We start from the raw sequence: 18,268 nt of genomic DNA, 5'->3' as shown, positions 1-18,268 counted from the left end.
GTAGTTGTCGTTTGTTTATGTATTTATACGTGTTTCTTGTTTCTCGTTTTTTATATAGATTAGACCGTTGGTTTTCCCGTTTGAATGGTTTTACACTAGTTATTTTGGGGCCCTTTATAGATTTTTGTTCGGTGTGAGCCAAGGCTGCGTGTTGAAGGCCGTACATTGACCTATAATGGTTTATTTTTATTTGGATGGAGAGTTGTCTCATTGGCAATCACACCACATCTTCCTATAACTAACAACCCTCACGTAATAATTCTCATACATTTTATTACAGTTGACATAATTTCATTCAGATTGGGATTCAGTAGTAGTAGTATTTTCCGCTTTTCAAAAGTCACAAATAGACTGAGAGAACAAAAATCCGGATTAAAAACTATAACCTAGGAAACACACCAGCTATAAGACGAAAACAACGAAAAAACACCGAAGTGCAACAAAAGAAAACCGATAATGCAACATACATAGAAACGAACTGTGAGATAAAAACTGCCATATTCCTGACTTGGTACAGGACATTTCAAAACAATATTTGTGGCTAGCAAAACCTCGCGCTTAATTGCAATGTTAAATTTTCTGCTAGAATGACAACATTTCTTGATGGGAACATAGTACAGATAAATACAAGAACACCCAAAACAAAGAAATACACAAATAAAAAATAGAATTACACATTTTGACATGTTAACCACAGTTAACAAAGAATAACTAAAATTAATTTAGGACATTACAGAAACACATCTTAATAGAATTACGAACTGTGTGTCTGTCATATGAATGTATCAAGCCATAAAAAGTAACGTTACAGGTAAATTTCTAAAAATTGGATATATCTCAGAATTAGGTTTCTAAATAATATGTTATTTGATATATTTTCTAACAATTCAATATCTTATTTTTATCATCTTCGCTAACCAAGGGTTACGATCCACTCCTGTTCTCTCCACCCTTGGCGGATTGAGATAAAATTTCGGAGACACAAGGTAAGGATTTTTATTGGTTGCAGTAGAAACTCGCTGCATCCAATCAAAAAGCGCATATAACATGATCACGTGTAAATGTAGAAAGTGTTTGTAAACAATTGCCAAGTGTTTATTGTGCAACAAGTCTTTACATCACTAAACATACGACTATATTTAGTGACAACTTGAATGTTTTTAATCAACTAATAGAAATTCCTGCGTACATGTTTCATGCACAAATGCATGAACGTTGACGTATATTTTCGTTACCAAGTGAGTAGAATCTAGACGCTACCGTGTTTTACCTCCAAATTGAAGAGTTCAAGTACTACCATTGGTCAACAATGATGTATTCGGAATGGGCGTGACTTTAATCTTCCGATAGATGGCGCAACATTGATATATAACAAATGTTGGCTTAATCTGCAAAGGATGGAGAGAACGGGAGTGGATCGTAACCCTTGGCTAGAAAAGATGATGTTTACATACGAATAGAAAATTAAAAAATTTAATCACAACTACAAACGACAAAACACAAGACAATATCCGATCAGAATTACAAATAAAACGCTGGATAACCAGATACCGAGATTTTTATAGTGCATTAAAACTCAGCAAAACAGTCATATTCGGGAAAAGGTCATGTTCAGTACTTAAAATACCAGACGACGTAAATGGTTAACCATAATCTAAGACGTAGAAATCGTGTCCTTATTTAGGTTAGACACAGTCACATTGTATGGATCAACCAATTCGTGTTGGTGTCAATATAATGGAATTTGATACATCTATCATACACGTGAGAGGTTTAACTAGCTACAAACCAGGTTCAATCCACCATTTTATACATAAGAAAATGCCTGTTCCAAGTCTGGAATATGATCGTTGATATCCATTCGTATGATGTGTTTTGATTAGTAACTTTCCTTTTTTTCACTTTCCTCCGAGTTCAGTATTTTGTGATTTTACTTTTCAATTGCAATCTTTTTTATTTTTGCAGTAATATAAATGTTGATATTTTTCTATGTTTATTACTGCTATGTCCAATGCTCAATTAAAGGATCAACTGCATCGTTTAATAAATAAAAATTAATCTACAAAAATCGAAATCCATGTTTCGGGTACTGAATAATCTTGATATGTGATTAACCACATTGATTCAAATACCAAATGCACAGAATATGAAATGATATGATATGATAAAATAGTTGGATGTTTTCACAACATATTTGTTGAGTTTGGTGTATTAATGATTAAGGAGACATTCAGTTTTCCGATGAGTACTTCTATGCACCCCCACTGGCCGACTTGCTTTTGAACTCATGTGACACAGAATTCACACACAAACTTTTCAAAGACAAGTAGAACAAAGAAGTAAACTTAATGTAAATTCCTTAATATCACTTTCTTATACCGTAAATTGGGTCATTATGTTTGTTGGTTTATTTTACCTCCAATTAAACACACGATAATAAAGCAAACACGAAAAGTTGAAACGCCAAAATGGCGTACCGTTACGGCAATATTGTAATGTTAATTGTTGGGGAAAATATTGTCTGTTAATATATATTCCGTGTCTCCTAAAACTTTATACAAAGTCAAATCTGCCTAAATTCCTGGCATAATTTGACAACAACACTATATAATTTTTACTGAATTGTCAATTGTCTGAAATTGATAAAAAAAAAACACTTCATGAACTTTTGAATTAACACGTGTCATTATTATGCCAAGCTATTGTTGATTAGACGCCGTTATTGGTAATGATTAGAATATCAAAACTCCTTGTAATCCGTTATCTTCAATTAATTAACATGTACTACGAGAGGAATTAGGATTAAAATATAAATCTTTGATCGTCAATAGATTAGCATGTACACAATAAACTGCAAAAGTAATGATTAAAATATCTTTCATATAATATTTGTAAAAAAACAATTTATCTATTCAAAAAGTGATTTTAAGGATTAATATGGTATTTCATATTTGCTTTCAGGTTTGGATCCCGATAAACCGAACTATTTGTAATTGGAACCGTATCAGATTAATTTTGTCATGGTTCTAGTTTGAGAAACTTAATGATTTTTTTTTTCAATAAATGGGTTAATAAAGACAAATATGAATGAGCTTGCTCACTACTGTTTATATAAAAAAAAAACCATACCAATTGACCGAAGCACAAAAATCACACACACAAAAATATAACACATGCCTTTCAAAGAAAACCCCATAAAATATCCCGGCGTCATAATTTTCAAATTTACGGTTATGCCCTGTCACTCAGTAATCAATATTTCAGTGAGTGCTTGCATCTTATAAATCAAAGTGACCTTGAATAAACAAGATAGTTTGTGTTATATCTGCCAAATTTCCCCCCGCAATATTGACCCAGAAGGACGACTTCAAACTAGAATATATGACAACTGTCATCATTTCACATATAAATTGTCAAATTCATCTCCGCAGAAACATATCCTATGCTCCATCGTTGAGCGGTTTCATATCTTAATTGATATTTTACGCTCGCATGTTTATGCTATATGAATATAATTATAGTGATGTGTCTATTTCCTGTACCAAGAAAGGAATAGTTGTTATTTATTATCAAATAGGTCGTTGTGTGTTGGTGTTTGTTTTTGCTGCACTTTGTTGTTCCTGATGTGTTTCCATAGGTTTTGCTTTGTAGCCCGGATTTGTTTTCTTTCCATCGATCTATGACTTTTCAACACCGGTATATTTCTGTTGCCATTATTTATTATGTACAAAAACTACTTCAACAGAATCATGAAAAACTGAAATTGACACGTCTTAATTCACCCTTACGAATTAATTAACCGATACTTCATATCTCTATCTCAACTCACTTACGACATATTTTTGAAGTCCTTTAGATACTAGAACAGTCGGATTATCTGTAATTGTGTTCAATTCCCGACATCTTGACTCGGTATGGGTTACGCTCGACGGGTGATGTATGCTTAGCTGGAAACACATAGTTTGGTTACGAGGTTCTTGAGATGATATTGCTATAAGCACATGTGACGTCATCAAACTAATTTATAATGCACTTAACATTTATAATGTTCATCTGTGGATTACAACAATATAAAGGTATAATTCTACACACACTTTATTACTTTTACTGACTAGTCTGTTTTTGGTGACATCCATTTGTAGTGGCTCTTTACTGATACACCCCGTCATTGTGTTATTGAACTATGGTAACATTTTGTATTCGTGTCCTTCACTTTTGCTAATCTGCGTTGTCTTATATACTTTTTATGTTTCTTTGTTGAATGTCACGGCTCTGTATATATACCTCCTGTCATTGTGTCATCATCGTGCTATGGTATTTTTTTTGTATTCTTGTCTTTCATTTTTGCTAATATGTCTCGTCTATAAACTTTTTTGAGCTTCTTTGTTACATATTTGTATGTTTTATTAATTATTAAGACTGTAACATAATGCTGACTTCTGTATCACTGTTTTTGACTTTTTTCCTATTGTGTCTGTTTGTTTTGTTCACACATCGTCAATATAATAGCATTTAAATTCACTGTCATGCAAGTGAGAGGTAAAACTAGCTATACATGCTATAACTCCAGCTTTAATTCACTATGTTCTACTTACGAAAATGCCTGTACAAAGTCAGAAAGTACACAGTTGTTATCACTACAAAAGTCTAAAAGTCTGAAAAGACCAATTTTTGTCTTAATTTGAATGAACTTTTACTCGACATTCTCCCAAAGTATGAATTGTGTCTTAATTTTTCTTGACAAATCTCATTTACATTAAATTTGTATGAAATTTACTGGACACATTCTCGACGTTCTGAATATGGTCTTAAAGTTTTTGAACAAATTCCTGACATTGGAATACTGTCTTGAAATTTCTCGACATATTCTCGACATTCTTATTTTTTCTCAGTATGGCTTGACATATTCTGAACATTTTGAATTGTGTCTTAAATTTACTTGACAATTCTGAGTTTTAAAAATCATGACCAATATTCATGATATAACTTTAATAATTATTTCTCTTTATATAATAAACTGTTGTTTTAAGTTACACCTCTAACAACAAAAATAAAATTTGGGCATGTAAAATAATTGAAAATTTGGGCATATTAATATTTTTACAAATACAAAGGAGTAGGTCCAGTAAGACCCCTTTTTGGCCCCAAAATATAGCAGTTTTATAAAATTGTTAAAATGTAAACTTTTAGTTATTTATTGGACAGTAGAATGCTTCTGCTACATAAATATGGGCTGTTTTTGACAATACAATGCACAGATATCGGATACTAGCACCATTGAGTCATGCTAAATTACTGAAATCTTCACAATTCTAGCATTTTAGTTAAATTTTAGACAGTTTTTGCGTGAAACGAAAGTGGCCGCATTCGTGTTCATCCTTAATATTGAAATGTAAGTTGTATTTTATGATAATACATAACATATATAAAGGTTGAGGATGAACACGGACGCGGCCACTTTCATTTTTGACAAAAATCATCTGAAAAGTGACATTTTTCGGCATATTTGGTAGATTTTTCATATTTGAGCTTGAATCGGGTTGTTTTTAATGACTAAATCAGTTAAAATCTTTCACATAAATTAATTGATTCAAATGAAATAGACATTTAAGTGTTTAAAAAGTGGTCAAAAACTTTCGTAAGATGAACCTGAAATTTGAGGCTAAAATCGGTCCTTACCGGACCTACTCCTTTGGCTATGAAATCTCAAGTATTAACAAATACAAATGTGGGTATGTTGATATAAAACAATTTGAATGTGGGTTTTTAAAATATTACAAATTTTGATACCTAATTAATAAATTACTAAATGATTAAAACCAATCCTACTGTAGTGTAGACATATTTCATTCTACGTTCATAATATTCAATGTTAATATGGTAAATAATTATTGTACCAAAATTCGGTTTTTATAAATAGCAAAGTATGATGGTATCCTAATTCTTCCAAGGATTTTTAAAATCCTTGATTTAACAAGAGAAAATTTGCGAAATGTCATCTGTTGGAATATATATTAATTATTACACCTGGACATGATGTTCACCATGAAATTAAGGTATTCCACACCCTCAGGGTACATGCAACTGTCAAATAGAAATTACTGCTTTACCTGTAATCAGCCATACATACAATCAGTTGAGCGACCATGCCTCTACAGTTTAAAAAGTATGTCGATAGATGAAAATGAAAATCATCATTTTAATTAAAAAACAAATAAATTAAAATGGATTTTCTTCATCAATATTATGAAGCTAATTATTTTAACATAAAAACAAATTGAATAATTCCCAAAGATTTAAAGAAAATTATTATCTACTCCAGGAATAATAAAAATGACTGTATTTATAATGGGTCCCATCATATAGAAATCATTGGTCTTATTTAATGGATCTCAATCAGACATGCATAATATTGATCTAAACATTTTTTTCTTTTCAGGAGAGAGTTATCACAAATATTTATTTTTGATAAAACATTACGAAATTCAACACTCAAATGTGAGAACAAAATGTTTTTGGGTTGTTCTAAAAAATGAATAAGGTTTTTGAATCAAGATGGGAACAAAATCTTTGAAAGCCTCCGGTTTTTTTTAGCCACACAAACGCAAAAGATGAACTGTGGGGTCCAAAAGAGATATATGGTCACATTTTGAAACTGCCTCAAGTCACCTAGTTTAGTAAGCAAATTTGACTGGCAGTTTTGCTGTTTGTCAGTAACTTTGACATATATTCCAAGTGAAAACAATAAATTAAAAGTTTAATAAAAATAAATAAAAATTAAACTACGTGGGGGATTACTAGTGTTCAGGGAATTCCAACGTAGTTTCACCCAAAGGGTAGTTACTATTCAGAGTTAATCCTTGATTCTTCAAAGTTAAGTTAAGCCATAATAAAAAAGAGTATATAACAGCAATAGAAATAAACACAACATTAGTATACCGATGTTCGAAATTTATGAATCGATTGAGAAAAAAAAACCCAAATCGTGGTTACAAACTAAAACTGAGGGAACACATCAAATATAACAGGAGAACTACGACACAAGAGAAACACATCACTAAAATAATAAAAGCACTAATAATATAGCAATGGCCATTTCCCTGACTTGGTACAGGACATGTTTAGAAAGTCATAAACAGTGCAGAATGAGTCTGTTCACATTTCAGGCCAAATTTATACTGTTGAGATAGTGTCAAGACATATTTAAGAGAGTCACGAATGTGTCTATATATATTTAGAAGCTTTAAGACTGTCAAGAATGTGTCAAGACATATTCAGACATTATTTAGAATGTCAAGAATATGTCAAGACTGATCGAGACCAATTTAAGACAGTCAAGAATTGGTCGAGACTAATCCAGACTCTTGTCAGATAGTACAGGAAGTGTCGAGAAATTTTTAGACAATGTTCATACTGTCAAGACACTTGTCAAGAATAATCAAGAACCTTATTAGACAAATATATACTATGTCAAGAATGTTTTTAAATTGTGGGCATAGTATGAATTCGTATACTTTGTATTTGTATCGACTGTCGTTGGTAAGTTTTATATAGACGAAACGAGGCTAGCCCACTAAATTATTATTAAAATAACGGGTTTGTTTCTACCAATAAAAACATTGAGATTCACCATCAAAATTATTATACATTTTAGAAAATAGTTAATCAAATTAAAGAAAAGATGAAATATTCTATACTTTCAAAGGCTGTAATTCCTAAATAAAGTCAATCAAAAGATACTTGAATTATATGTACATCAATATTGTCAAATTATTTTATTTTTATTAATCTGTTATTTGCATTAGACGATTTTCAAATCAAACAAATACGTTATGATCTTAGTATCATGCATAATTTGATGACGAAATGTTTTTTCATACATTTTGTACGAGACAGCTGTCGCTTTATCGTTATCAGTTCAGTTGAATTCTACTGCTCTTCAGTTGTGTATATTTGGTCGTCCAAATGTTTGATGCTGACACCACTGATGAGTCTTTTGTCTTTGTTAGGTACTGTATCGTCTAAACCAATCGATGAAAGAAAATATGAAACGATACTTAAACGTGTTAAAAAATGAAATAAATGTTCTTTTATAGCACTTAACAACTTTTAATAGGCTTTTAATTTATTGTTTTATTACAGATTAAAAAAATATGATTATTGAAAACGATTGTTGTAAATGACTTAAGCATGATTTGATCACGATGAAAATAATAAATATCGTCCGACAAAACTTCTGCTATTGATACACACGTGGTTGTATTTTTGTTATAAACTTGAAATTAACAGTTAAAACCTATTGAATCCACTGGCTTAAGCCTTATGTAATGTTAAAATATGTTTGATAAACACACGCCCAGTTTTGCTAGCCCTAACAATCTTCATTCTTTCTTATCAAAATGTAGGTTTTGCCGCTAACGCTTATAGCATTTATTGTTTTCCTTCACTAGCTACATGATTTTGAAGTCTTAAAGCTAATGATCAGATCAGTTATGTATATCACTGAAATAAACTTGCTTTATTCTACTATTCCATTAAAAGTACTGATAACTTCATTCATAAAGACATCTTCATTCATAGAAAGACAAAACAAACCGTACAACAAATCGTTTAACCCATCGACCTATTGATAGGTTTTGTCTTTTAATTGACCAATAGTTGACTGTGATAGAATAAAACTACGTCATTAGCGCATCGCTATAAAATTATTAATGAATATTATTAGTATTTAAATTGAACATTTATCTAAGTGCTTTAGATATAGTTTTTCTTTTTACAATGAACTTTGTCCACACTAAAAGCTATCAGACGTCTGCAACTGTGAAACATGTAGGTGGTTGTTTTGGTTTTACACGTAATTAACTATTTATTACAACATGTATATAGGATCTAATGGATATGTACTACCATTAGGATTAGCTTTCATTCATTCCCTGAATAAATACAGTGCATGTTATTGTTCAATGGCGTCATAAGTAAATGACTTTTGAATGACTTTGATCATTAATGAATAGCTTTTATATGTTCATTTTCTGTAATTTTACTGTTCATTAAATTAAGAATATTTTGAAACGCTAAACTTTCAGTACAACCAATTTCTAAATTGACTTAGTCCTATTTGTCACAATCTTTCAGAATTGTGTCTTGTCAGTGCTTTTTTACTTGGTATTTGTTTTTGGTCCGAGTCTTTTGTAGATGAGTGACGCGTCCGGCGTACCACCTTATAAGAGAGGAACGACAGATACCATAGGTACAGTCAAACTCATAGATCAAATACAAACTGACAACGCCATGACTTAAAATAAAAAGACAAACAGACAAACAATAGCACAGAATACACAATATAGAAAACTAAAGACTAAGCAACAAGAACCCCACCAAACACTTGGGGTGGTCTCAGGTGCTCTAGAGGGTAAGCAGATTCTGCTCCACATGTTGCACCGGTCGTGTTGCTTATGTTATTACAAATCCGGTAAATAGTATAATTCGGTAGGTCACATACGTGAAAAGGGAAGGGTATTGTAGTAATGACTTAAGGAACATATCCGAAATCATCTGTGAAACGATTATTCCATTACGGTCAACCAGCTCGTAATGGCATTTGGAACTCTTGGTTTAATAACTATCTTGTGAGTAGCAATCCTCTATCAACGAAATCATGATAGGAAATTCTATAAGCCTGATATTTGTGAGTTTTTTTTTACCGCATAATACAAAACTTATATATAATTATTGCAATATATATATATATATATACCCTTCTACAACGAAATTTGTTTTACATGCACACGTATAAAAATTGCGGTTTTTATCCAACGCAATCATAGGTTTGAACGTAGTTTTCAATTTAGACTTCCTGACGAGGAAAGGTAACACATGTCCAGCGAAAGCTCTTTTTTTTTAGAGCCCAGGTGGTCGTGTGGTCTAGCGGGACGGCTGCAGTGCAGGCGATTTGGTGTCACGATATCACAGTAGCATGGGTTCGAATCCCGGCGAGGGAAGAACCAAAAATTTGCGAAAGCAAATTTACAGATCTAACATTGTTGGGTTGATGTTTAGACGAGTTGTATATATATATATATATGGATATATATATCCATCTGAGGTTTACGGTTTAAATGAAAGTGAAATATATCAAAAGAATTTTCAAAGTCATAAGTCGAAATCTAACGGGCAATTCCATGGTAAAGCCAAATACAACCAATAAACATACAATAATTTAAAAAACAAAACATAGATAACTGAAGACTGATCAACACGAACACCACAAAATTGACCGGGGTTTGGTAAGATGAGTTTATTAAACGTACATAAAAGTGTTTTAATAAACAAATTTGTACATCTGTACTCAAACATGAAGTTTTATAAGCTCTTATAATTTACCTTTTTTTTTTTTATTTAAACGTCACTGATGAATCTTTTGTCTGGCACAAATATAAAATTTCAATCCTGGTGTCTATGATGAGTTTATTTATCGACTATTATTTTCATCATGCGGTAGCGTGTATACAATGTAAAGTGACAAGCAAATAACTATGGCGCATTTTAAATTTATCTACTGGGTCTCTTCAATAAAGGCAACAGTAGTATACCGCTGTTCAAAACTCATAAATCCATGGACAAAAAACAAAATCGGGATAACAAACTAAAACCGAGGGAAACGCATTAAATATAAGAGGAGAACAACGACATAACACTAAAATGTAACACATATAGACAAAATCCCACGAGAAAAACAAATATAACATATATATATAACATCAAAACCAAATACATGAATTTGGGATAGACAAGTACCGTGACACGTCTTATCGCAATGTGAATTTACACTCAAAAATAAGAGAAAACAAACGACACAACGTTATAATGTAATACACACAGAAACGAACTATAATATAACAATGACCATATTCCTGACTTGGTACAGGGCATTTTTAAAGGAAAAAATGGTGGGTTGAACCTGGTTTTGTGGCATGCCAAACCTCGCACTTTTATGGCCATGTGAAATATAACATCAAAATGACAACACAGGACTACAATATAAATAAATTGGAGAACACAATAGACAAAGAATCACACGAACAACAGCCAACAAAAGGCAACAAGTTCAAAATTTTAATACGCCAGAAGTGTATTTTGTCCACACAAGACCTATGTGTGACGCACAGATACAAAAGTTTGAAAGCCGAAACGAGTACAAAGTTGAACAGCATCGAGGACCAAAAGATCAAAAAGGTTGTGCCAAAAACGGCAATGGTTTTCCGTTAAGTTACCAGAAAATCCCTATAATTTAGAGTAATTTATACTTTAGCAAACAGTAAATTTAATAAAATGAATATTAAAAAGATGTACATGATAAAGCTGAAGTATTAACTAATTACAGGAAACAACTGAAATACATTTACATAACCAGACATTTGAAACACAAAAGTAGACACATCCGAATACGTATAAACCTCTACGCCAAGTGACGTCATATTTGAAACTGAAAAATGACGAAAAAATGACGTCATTAGAATTAGTAAAACAGAGCATCAAAAAATGAAAAATGACGAAAAAATGACGTCATTAGAATTAGGATTAATTTAAGATTATATATTTGAACTAAATACTGATATTGCATTTAATAACAAAGCACATTTTAATTCTTATTAATATAAAACTGAGGTAGCAATTAACTATATTATAAAACTATGTCAGGTTTGTTATGAATCTAACTTCAAACGTAAAATATCGTACTGATTACTTTGAACGAAATCAAATCTGATAAATGAAGGCGGTGATTAATTTTCTTTACCATAACACAGAAATATAATAGAAAAGACATCAACACATTTGACAAAATCCGATGAGAATTACAAATATAACATTAAACATTTAAACTAAATACATGAATATGGGATGTATAAGTACCGTACCACGTCTTATAGTAATGCGAGTTCACACTCGGCAAAACAGTCACAATCGGGAATAAGTCACGTTTGGTAATTAAAAGATTAGACGACATTATGACAAAACACAATCTACCATGTGGTAAAAATGTCCTTAGCTAGTTTGGTCAACGAAACATCGTATGGATCCACCAAATCGTGATGGTGTCCATAAAATTTACGGAGTATCAATTTTAATCTGTCCTCCTCATAACTTTGTTGGAGCAGTTTCTGCGTAAGGAGCACACTCCTGTATATGAAGTCCGTATAGTGTGAACAAGCACGTGAATAACGTATCAATTGTGATATGTAAACACCATACGAAGGGGCAGAGGGTATGTTACTGCTGAGAAATGGGAAATTGATAATTGGGAAGTTGAAATCGTCCCGTTTATCATAGATTTTCGTGTGAAGTCGTCCATCTACGTCAATATTGAGGAAAAGATCAAGGTATGAAGCAGTCCTTCTAGTATCAGTGGTATCCTTAATTTCAAGTTCACTTGGATATATGAGATGTAAGTATTGGCTGAAATATGGGTTATTCAATGATAGAACATCATCAATATATCGGAAAGTAAAATTAAAGAATTTCGCAAGGTGCTTTTTCTTTTTGTCTTTTAGAAGGTTCTGAATGAATCATTGCCTATGAGGCATGCAGCCTTTTGTGCACTAACTGAATGTCAGACAGCAGAATTCACTATAGTATCATACAAATTTACATATACAACTTTAGGAGTTACGACGTTCAATGTTGAAAATTAGTTATCAAACAACATTGAAAGTAAAAGATTGCCAAATTGGCATTTGCATAGCAATTTGTAAAAAGATTGCAGTTATTTATGTGCATAATGTGTTCATATTATTGTGTTTTAAAATACCAAAGTGATATAACAAAAGAAAAATTACAGATGAAGCCTATCAAGTATTATTTTTAATTTAGTCTTTTTCTTTTTGAAGAATCACTGCCATAGATATGTAATTCAATTGAGAATGGAAATGGAGAATGTGCCAAAGAGACAACAACCCGACCATAGAAAAAAAACAACAGCAGAAGATCACCAACAGGTCTTCAATGTAGCGAGAAATTCCCGCACCCGGAGGCGTCCTTCAACTGGCCCCTAAACAAATATATACTAGTTCAGTGATAATGAACGCCATACTAATTTCCAAATTGTACACAAGGAACTAAAATTAAAATAATACAAGACTAACAAAGGCCAGAGGCTCCTGACTTGGGACAGGCGCAAAAATGCGGCGGGGTTAAACATGTTTGTGAGATCTCAACCCTCCCCCTATACCTCTAGCCAATGTAGAAAAGTAAACGCATAACAATACGCACATTAACATTCAGTTCAAGAGAAGTCCGAGTCTGATGTCAGAAGATGTAACCAAAGAAAATAAACAAAATGACAATAATACATAAACAACAACAGACTACTAGCAGTTAACTGACATGCCAGCTCCAGACTTCAATTAAACTGACTGAAAGATTATGATTTCATCATATGAACATCAGGCACAATCCTTCCCGTTAGGGGTTTAGTATCATACCATCATAACATATATGCGAAGAACATAACCCGTGTCATGCCAACAACTGGTTTTTGAATAAATGTGTTTAGTACCGATGCAAAGACCCTATAAGTGAATCAATATTACCGCCAAAATATGCAATCTTTAATGACCTGACAACAGTATCGTAACTATATCCCTTCTTAAGTCTATTCAAAGGTTTTGTTAGTTTTTGAGGTGAATACTGACACCTTTGTGCTTTATAAAGAATATTTCCATAAAAAATTGGATGTGAAATACCTGAACGTATAAGAAGTCTGCATATTGAGCTATATTTACGAATGATGTCCTTATACCGATGATAAAATTTAGTAAATGTTTTGACTAGTTTGTGATATCGAAAACCCTGGTGTAATAATTTTTCAGTAATACATAAATTTCTCTCGTTAAAATCTAAAACATTGTTACATACACGAGCGAATCGTACAAGTTGAGATATATAAACACCGTAAGATGGTGACAAGGGAACGTCACAATCTAAAAATGGATAATTAACGATAGGAAATGAAAAATCATCTCTTTTATCATAAATTTTAGAATTCAGCTTTCCGTTAGTGATATAGATATCAAGATCGAGGAAAGGGCAGTGGTCATTGTTAGTATTAGCTTTATTTAAAGTAAGTTCAACAGGATAAATTTCTTTAATATACATACTGAAGTCGTCATTATTGAGAGCCAAAATATCATCCAAATATCTAAAAGTATTATTAAATTTGTTTATCAGATGTTGTTTCGATGGGTCTTTGCTTATTTCTGTCATAAATTGTAACTCATAGCAATACAAAAACAGGTCCGCAATAAGTGGTGCACAGTTAGTCCCCATTGGAATTCCGATAATCTGACGATATACGGAATCCCCAAAGCGAAAAATAATGTTATCTAGTAAAATATCAAGGGCATACATAGTATCAAAGCATGTCCAATTGACATAGTTTTTTTGTTTATTGCTACTAAAAAATGACCTAAAAGAGTTTGAACATATATATTCACATTCTGACTTTTTAAATGCCCATTTAATTAGGTGTGCGAATTTTTTCTTAATGAGAATGTGAGGCAATGTGGTATACAGGGTAGACAAATCAAAACTGTGAACAGATTTAAAATCACCAATATAAGCATGCAATTTATCAAGTACTTCCAACGAGTTCTTGACACTCCAAAAGTAATTAATTCCACTATTTTCGAAGGGCTTATTTAAACAATTTATTATCAGGTTTTGAATTGTACCAAGTGTGCTGGTAAGAAGAATAGACAATTTAGTAGTGGAACAATGGCTTGAAGACGAAATAAATATATATTTGTAAGGTGTTTTTTGTAGCTTCGGAAGCCAGTACATAGTTGGGACTTTCATTGTATTTGGCTCTGCTTGTAAAGCGGTAGCTAAAAGTTTATGTTTGTTACAGATGTCGTTTTCTGAAAATGGAGTCAGTTGGAATGTTGGTGAATTGGTGATTTCTTTTTTCAGAACCTCAATGTAAAATTTACGTCAAACAATAATAATATTATTAGCAGCTTTATCGGCCGGGACAAAAACAAATTTCTTGGCTAGTTCTTTTAGTTTATGTTTGATACGAGAAATAGGTTTTTTGTGGTTATTGTTAATAGTAAAATGTTCTTTAAAATGTTGAATACGTATATCAACTATCTTCATTACTGAATTAAAAAAAGAGTCCAAAGATTTGTTGTCAGCTTTTTCCCGTTTTATCCATTTCATACAGTAAGTATGGAGTGAGTCGTGGATGATATTACGACACTCATTCCAATTAATAATTGACGGGGGACGATATTTAGGTCCTTTACTGAGAAATGATTTTAACTCTCGGTCTTGAACGATGTTTAGATTTGCTGTTATAACATGGGAAATGGGTTCATAAATATATTCGGAGGTACTACAATTACATGAAGTAGGTGTATTTTTACTGATATTAACATCTTTACACAGTTGACTATAATTAAACACAAAGGAGTAGGTCCGGTAAGGACCGATTTTGGCCTCAAATTTCAGGTTCATCTGACGAAAGATTTTGACCACTTTTTAAACACTTAAGTGTCTATTTTATTTGAATTAATTAGTTTATATGAAAGATTGTAACAGATTTAGTCATTAAAAACGATCCGATTCAAGCTCAAATATGAAAAATCTACCTAATATGCCGAAAAAGTCACTTTTCAGATGGTTTTTTGTGAAAATGAAAGTGGCCGCATCCGTGTTCATCCTCAACCTTTATATATGTTATGTATTATCTTAAAATACAACTTACATTTCAATATTAAGGATGAACACGAATGCGGCCACTTTCGTTTTACACGAAAATCGTCTAAAATTTAACTAAAATGCTAGAATTATGAGGATTTCAGTAATTTAGCATGACTTAATGGTGATAGTACCGGATATATGTGAATTGTATTGTCAAAAACAGCCCATATTTATGTAGCAGAAGTATTCTACTGTCCAATAAATAATTAAAGGTTTACATCTTAACAATTTTGTAAAACTGCTATATTTTGGGGCCAAAAAGGGGTCTTACTGAACCTACTCCTTTCCGGGTAGATTTCTTGTAATTATAACAAATAAGAGGTAGCTCAGTATTGTCAAATTATCCAGGAATTTGTTCTTTAACAGAATGGTCGTTAAATATACCGGCAATATTTACAAAATCAAAACCTTTATTGACATACTTTATTTTAATAAAATGTTTTTTATGATCTTCAGGGCGATACATACGATGCATCAGAAAAATCTAGTATCTTTTAGCGGGAAATTTGTTCTATCCAAAACAATATGGTCATTTAACATTTTGTCTTCTTTTAAAGTGGACAAAGGTTTAATTTTAACCAATTCAGTGCTTTTTTATTATCTTTATAGAATTTCTGTAGGGAGTAAATGATCAAAAACAGTTAGAAATTCACAAAATAATCATGTCAAGAAGTCAAATCTTTGAAAGGCTCGTAAAAAGTCAGCATTTGAAAGGTTATTGTTTATTTAAAAAAATCCTTTCCAGCACTGTTATAGATTAAATTGCACGCAATACAGTAATACGAAGTTTGATTATTAATAAGGAAACCGCTTCAACACTGTGAACAATTGAATGCAAGTGGAACGCGCTGTTAGGAATTTAACTTTTTCCAGTAGATGGTATATTCTATAATACAATTTGTCATGACTTCCGAATTTACCCAGAATTAGGGTTAAATTATTCACCGAGCAAAGAGACAAGGAAGACAGTGTGAAGTCGTCTTGAACTGTTCCGATGTTATTACGGATTAAATTACTAATATCAAAGGACTATTTTTATGCTATTTTAGTAATAGCTACAATAAGCAAAACTCTCAAATCGTATTTCGTGAGGTTAAAGATAAACTTCGCAAGCATAGTGTGAAAAATTGTTATGTTTTCTTACTATACGCTAATACAGTATTGTTCAGATGCCAGTCATCAGTATTGGTTATTGATGTGAGTGTGTGTTTAGTTTTATTGCTGACAATTATTCTTTTGGTCTTGTGCTTGTCAGATAAGCATTAACACTGAAGCTTGTGTGACATGATGAATGTGAACCATAAATTTTAATTTTTAATTTTTGACATAACAACATATCTGGAAATCGACCTTTTAGAAGAGTATGTTTCGCTTTGAAAGACAAGTATTTGAATACCTTCGATTAAAGAAGTTAATTTCAATCATACAACATTATTATAAGCCTGGTACCTTTGATGAATACTGGTGACTGTTTCTAGTGATATTCAAATCCTCTTTAAAAGTTTTTTTTTTAAATTCGAAAGTTGTGTTTCAAATTTATATTTTTTTTTTTTTTTTTTTTTATAAAATCCATTCAAAATATATGCGAATACAAGGAAAGATAAAAAAAAAATCGAATGTTTAAAGGCCGATAACTCAATGGGCATAAGAATAATGTCGGAATATTAGCAAAATCGTACATATAAATCAAAGATTCGGGATGTGGATAGGTTCCTTATTATAATTTAAGGATGAACACAGACTGTTAACCTTTAAATAGCAGCTTTATTGAATTGTATTTATGAACAGTTGCATCATCATATTTAACAGCTACAAAACTAACATCTGAAAATAAGATTAGTACCATCATTCATATCTCCCATTGACGTTTCACACCACAATATATTCCCATAAGGTGCATATGCTTTTAATCCAGAATAGTTGGGAAAAACATATTTTTTTTAAATTTTAATTTGTGGAGGTTTAGAAGGTACATGATTGAATTATTATCCCACTATTGTAGAATTTACATGATAATAAACTATTATATTCTGATGAATTATATATTGGTCATGAAATATAAGCAGCTTGTGAATAAACGGTTTTATTATGCCAGTATTGTAAATTGTTTCAACAGTTGTTAATAATTTGTTAGCATGGCAATACTCATAATTCTCCCACGTTGTTGTAATAATCTACAATAAATCATGGCGGTGTATCCGGTATACATATTCCAATACTAATGACTTGTGAGTGTGACATGTTATTGTATTCGTTTTCGTACTATGCTCATCACCGGATTTCAACTTGTCATGATCATCACGATAGGTGTAACTAGTGGAACAACATCTGACATTCCTTCAAAATGTTAATTCCAGAGTATGGAAGGGCCGTTTTGCTGAGGTCTCGTGAAGTGGATTGAGGACCGTTGTTTGTCATGTTTAAAGGCTTCCCTTTTATATTAAACTTGTCATCTTCATTCGATTGATGATTTAGCTTCTTTTCTTTTTATGCATTACTATATGTAAGT

This window comes from Mytilus edulis, chromosome 7 (assembly GCF_963676685.1).
Source record: "Mytilus edulis chromosome 7, xbMytEdul2.2, whole genome shotgun sequence".
NCBI lineage: Eukaryota > Metazoa > Mollusca > Bivalvia > Mytilida > Mytilidae > Mytilus > Mytilus edulis.
Note: the sequence above shows the minus strand (reverse complement) of the source record.